This window comes from Leuciscus leuciscus (assembly GCF_965113295.1).
Source record: "Leuciscus leuciscus genome assembly, chromosome: 23".
Classification (NCBI taxonomy): domain Eukaryota; kingdom Metazoa; phylum Chordata; class Actinopteri; order Cypriniformes; family Leuciscidae; genus Leuciscus; species Leuciscus leuciscus.
Genome location: NC_138747.1, coordinates 33,858,149 through 33,864,192, shown reverse-complemented (window position 1 = coordinate 33,864,192; position 6,044 = coordinate 33,858,149). Strand labels below are relative to the sequence as shown.

At 41.0% G+C, this 6,044-nt stretch overlaps 1 long non-coding RNA gene across 1 annotated transcript in view; it reads right to left on the bottom strand.

Annotated features, from left to right (window-relative positions):
* Positions 1-2,842, bottom strand: part of LOC309487745 — a 167,030-nt gene extending 164,188 nt beyond the window's left edge. Inside the window, exon 1 of the long non-coding RNA XR_014201913.1 lies at positions 2,755-2,842. This is a non-coding gene — a long non-coding RNA (uncharacterized lncRNA). The remainder of the gene's footprint in view (positions 1-2,754) is intronic.
* Positions 2,843-6,044: the final 3,202 nt, after the last annotated feature.

The window sequence follows — 6,044 nt, the reverse complement described above, 5'->3', positions numbered from 1 at the left end:
AGAGAATGCGTGAGAAGGCGTGACCAGGTCCTTGAACGCACCCAATGCCAGCTAATGAAGCCGAGTCTGTAGGTATGGGGGAACCGCTGGATCAGCCAGGGGCACCATGTAGTGCTACAACTGAGCGAAGCAGCGGAACCACGGATTCCACAGCCTCCAGGCAACAAACAGGGACCCAGCTCGAAAAGCCCAAAGGCGGCCCAAGACAGGGTCTAAGCGTGTAGTGCGACTCTTACCTATCTCTAGATGACCTTAGAGAGTGCGTGAGAAGGTGAAACTGGGTCCTCGAACCGCACCCAATTGTTGGCTGGCGAAGCAAGAGGTAGCTGAAGGTTGCAAGGCTGTACAGGGTCGCACACCAACAATCTAACCTCTATGGACTCAGGAACAGAGGAAATTGCTCTTTCTTTGAAAACTTAGGTACCGCTTGCTCCTCTTTAAGAGAGCCAGCGGTGGAACAGACCTACACAAACAAAGACTCCTCCTGGTCCTCCACCAGGGGGAGGGAGTGGATCGGGGGCCATCTCCAAGAGCTCTCTACTCCATCCCCGAGCTCTTGCCACCTGGTTTGGCAGCGTCTGATACAGGCTGGGCGGCCTGCCTGCGGCTATCTCTCCGCTGAGGCCTGAGTGAAGGCTGCTGCAGTGGCCCAGTGGGAGCTTGAGCGGCGGCAGGGGGGCGCCCTCTGCGACGTGCAGGTGGAGGAACTACCACCAGCGGCAGGCCGCTGGGGTAGGATGTGTCGGACCAGAAAGGCACTGGGTCGGCGGGCTGAGAACCAGCACGGCTCGCCCCGAGAAACCAATCATGTTACGAACCCCGTTGTTAAAGTGCTCGTTATAAGGGGTAAGCAACATAAAGAAACGCGATGACAAGATAACAATTAGAAATAGTTTATTATGGGATCAACTCACGTATCAACAGGCAACTGATAAAGGACAGAGATAGACAAACATAGACCAACGCAACATAGAAACAAACAACATTCAAACACAGCTGAACAGCGGCTGGCGGAAACATCATGACGCACACAGGACTCCTCGTCAATCCTCTCAAGCCCTTCTCCCTCAGTGAACGTCAAGCTCTTCACAGAGCTAAAACAGTGATCGCAACGATCACGCCGCTGTGGAAAACAAACGTATCCCTCAAGTTCCGCTCCTTCTCTCTTCACTCTGATGTTATATAGGCTATCCAGCCTAGATACTAAACCGGCTGCAGGTGCGCAGGGGCGGAGCCTATTAGGAAAGAGAGAACTGGATCAATGAAAGAGATACACACAAATAAACATAACTCTGGCCGTAACAATCATCCAACCGCAACTGAGCGGGACACGGTGGAGGGTTTCACTCAGGCCCGACAGTCGCGACGGCCTGTTTCAGCACAGCTGATAACTGTGGATCCGGCTCAGGCAACTTTGTACTGGGACCTCTGGCCCGTCCATTGCAGACAGGCCAGTGTGCTCAACAAAGGAATCCATTGGTATCGGTGTGATGGAATCGTGAGGAGTCCACGGGGAATGGTTACCGGGCAGAACCTCCATCACTATCCTACTATCACCCAAATCACACGTCCCCCGTTAGGGTGGGGTGTAGAAATGGGGACTCCACCTTCGCGGACGAAGGCGAGTCTAGATCTCAACACCAAGACAGTCATGTTCCCGCAATGAGAACGCAAACTATCCACAAAAGCTGCTTCAGCGTGCTGTGAGCCCAAACATGTGATGCAACAATTGTGACCATCACAGGGAGACAGGGAACGACTGCATCCAGAAACATACGGGCGGAATGACTTCTTGAAAAAGACGCAAACGCACTCGTGTTGATTTTTCAGGAAATAAACACTCTCACCAGTGCCGGAGCACACAGAGAAATAATCGTGGCAACACTGACAGGGATGTTTCCAGCCTGTACCAGTGAAGCACTCACTCTCTTCACCCTCAACTGGAAGCCAGACAAACAAACACAAACAGAGATTTGCTTTGCTGTTAAAACAGCAGTTGAGAGCTTAGAAAGCTTGCGACCACCGCTGTCATGCGCTATAATCACCAGCAGCGGGAAAGACTTCCTGAAGAGGCACTGACACACTTGCTCGTTGTGAGACAACACTCTTCAGAGACATCAGAAGATCCGATCGGCTTCGAAGGGAAAGACAACTGGTGTGTGCATCCACTTCCATTGGTATCGGTGTGATGGAATCGTGAGGAGTCCACGGGGAATGTTTACCGGGCAGAACCTCCATCACTATCCTACTATCACCCAAATCACACGTCCCCCGTTAGGGTGGCCAGGGCTGAGCACCTCCGCAAACTAATAGAAAACAACCAAAACAATCCAAGGTTTTTATTTAACACCGTGGCTAGACTAACAAATAAACAGACGTCACCCGAACAAAATATCCCGTTACAGTTCAGTAGTAATGATTTCATGAACTTCTTCACTGAGAAAATAGAAAGCATCAGAACCACAATTGTAAACGTTCAATCTTCAATCGCGCCTTATAATTCAGCTTCAATTATCACCCCGCAAGAACAATTACAGTGCTTTACAACTATAGAACAAAAAGAGTTAAATAAACTTATCACTTCATCTAAAACAACAACATGTTTATTAGATCCTATACCAACTAAACTACTGAAAGAAGTGTTACCTGTAGTGGAAGAGCCTCTCCTCAATATTATTAACTCGTCTTTATCTTTAGGTCATGTTCCAAGAACATTTAAACTGGCAGTTATAAAACCTCTCATTAAGAAACCACAATTAGATCATAATTGTAGACTTGGAATTTAGTCTTTCCCCTTATTATTAGATTCACAGGACCGGACACCAGTTATCTTGCCAAGAAGAATCTTTTATTCTTATATGTCAGGAGAGAAACTCTGAGAAGATGTTACATTCATGCCAGGTCTATACGTTCTCGTATTTCTCTTCCCTCACATCTCTTAGTTTCTCTCTCCTCTCATAGTTTCTCTCTCCTCTCATAGTTTCTCTCTCCTCTCATAGTTTCTCTCTCCTCTCATAGTTTCTCTGATGTATACAGTAAGATTGAGCTTATATACATCACTGAGAGGCTTCCTTTTATGGTAACAAACTATATTGCTTAGCTTTAAAAATGGAACGTATATGTCATGCGAACACATGGCACAATTCACTTCCATATTAAGAACATATCTTTGTTGCTTACATCTGCATCAGTTGCAAACATGTTACATTGTACACACCCTCTACAAAATATAGCTCATCCACCTGTCTCATGTGACATGATCTTCACATGGTTCCATGCTATCTATAGTCTCCTCATGCACTCAACACAGACACATAACTCTGGCTTGACAAAATACATTATGAAATTATTATGAAATTATTATGAAAATGAATAAAGAAAAATAATACAAATACATAACATTAAACAGTAAATTTTTAGTCTTCAGTCCCTCCACTGGAACTACGACAGTAAGTTCCACACGTCACTCCACCAGTGGCCATCTAATGAAGCAATAGTGAGAAAAGGAAAAGCAGACCAAAGAAAGACATGATAACAAAACAAAATAAAAATACAATAGAAACATAAGAAGAAAAAAAAAAGAAGGAAAACACAAAACAAACAAATAACCCCACCATGTTATGTCCCCGCATATGTGTATTTTAACGTCTATGTGTAAGCATTTAAAATGAACCCCAATCATCTAAGAAAAGGAAAAACCTAATAATTCTTCTGCCGGTGCCTTGACTAGTTAAGTACTTAACTCCTCAAGTTCCCGGCCAAAACAACAAACCAAAACAAACATTGATGTTAAAAAGATCCTATCCCTTGGGGTTGAAAATCAGTAAGCGAGTGTTCATTGTTTGTGGAGTTGTGTTTTGTAAGTAATGTATAAAATCTCTTATTTCACTCCTTATGTCCTATTCTCAGTTATATCCATTTGTCATCAAAGGAGCATTTCTAAAGTTATCTTTAGTTTACTTAATCTTTAGCTTTATAAATTAATTTATTTATTCCCTGTTACCCAGAGTTCTTTTGAATTAGCAAAACAAAGTCTTCATCTTTAAACACCACCATGTCTTGTAATTGTCCAATGCCATGTCTAATGATCTGAAATGTGAAAACTATGATAGAAATTAATTTAACATCATACAGCCATCACATATTCAAGATCGAAAACTTTTAGACAATTGTTATAAGGCAACTAACACCATATTTAAAAATAAATTGACAATCTTTGTTTTACTCTCCACATCATTAATGACAATTACCCTCATGGTCTCAGCTAGTTCTTTGAAAACTCTTCCCATCAGCTCTTTCGTATATATAATTTCCTTTCCTCAGGGTGTTGTCCCCTGGCATAGATATATCAAGTTATGACACTTGTCACAATGAAATACAAACCATTCAAGGAATGCGGTCTCTGGTGATCAGGCATTGGAGAGCTCACTTTTCTTGGAGGACAGACTGCTGTAACCCTCAGTGATGCTGTTGGCCTAACAAACATCTGCTCAACCATACCCATCTCACATCTAACACCTCCCTTCAGAGTAGGTGCCCAGTGGCGGTGACCCCCTGCCTTAGGTTGTCCTCCGTTGGCCAAAAGAGGATCTTACCCGTCTTTGAGAAATCACCCCATTTACACTGGTAACCGCTCCTTCCCATTAGGACATTTTTAACAGGTATTTTCCAAAGCTCAGGAAAGTGCATTCAAGAGCCATCAGAGCCATTTAGAATGCCTAATAGTGCAAACATGGAGACAAATTAATGATAGTATTTAATCACTAGAATCCATCAGACATCTTCAAACATCAACATAGCAATGCTGAGTTCATACTGAGTGAATTTAGTTATTACAACCGTTAATTCAGTGTAATGTTATGTTACATCAATAACCGGAACCAATCAATAACTGTAACCATCAGTCCTGTACATGGTGAAGACAAAGATGAGACAAAGAAGTTACTGGTCATGGAATAAAAATAGTCACTTCTATCATTTAAGGTAGAATATCATTAAAACATTTAACTCCCAATTGCATATATTATTATTTATTAAAAATCTCTGTCTATAATTTCCAACTAAGACGCTGTGTTCATTCTAGGTAGCTTGTTACTTATGACACAGGCTCAAATAACAAAATCTAAATGACTTTGAATAAGAGAACAACTCTGAGAGAATGTCAAGACTGCCTCAGAGTAATTCTGCATTTACAATACTTTTATAATTTCATTCTACTCACTTTTTACTCTGACTTAGTCAGAAATAATATGTATTCCAAATAAACATCTTTGTTTATATTTGTCATTTTTCCTTATATATTTTCCAACTCACATTCTTATGGAGTCATTATCTATAATTTTCATCAGCTTGTACTTGTCAATTAACTATAAAACTATTATCATAGATCTTTCCTCAAAGTAATTCCTTAACTTCAATCTTATGATGTTGTTTATCTCTTGTTCTTCTTCAGAAAAAACTTAAATTTTGTAATGTTGAACAATGATCAACTTTCAAACTCACATTAACACCAGAAATCTGTTAAAAAGCTTAGCTTGTTTCTGTTTTTCTCTTCAAATACCCAGAAGATAATGTTTTGCTATACAATTACCTTCGTGTATTCTAGAGAAGCAACAGGCTTTCTATTTATCTCTGTGTGTGTGTGTCTAAAGGAGGGTATAGATTCCAAAGGAAGGGCTGCTTCACTCTCCCTTTTCACTCGATGAACAAAATTAACCCTTATATTTTCATTTATCTTTTTTTTTTCTTTTTTAGTTTAACTCAGATCAGTTTATTTATTTATTTATTTTTATCTGAGATTAGTTTCTTTTTTTCCTTTTTTTTTTTCCTTTTTTTAATTTTTTTTTAGTTTTATCTCAGATTATTTCTTTGAATTTTCTTTCTTTTTCCTTTAAGCTTGCTCAGAATAGTATCCTCAAATATTTGAACAGCTTTACGGTCAAAATCAGAAATGCCTGCGATCCTAACTAGTTACAACGGCACCTTCACAATTTGACTCCAGTGTTAATGTCCTTAGAGCTTATTTTAACCCTTTCTATGGCGCT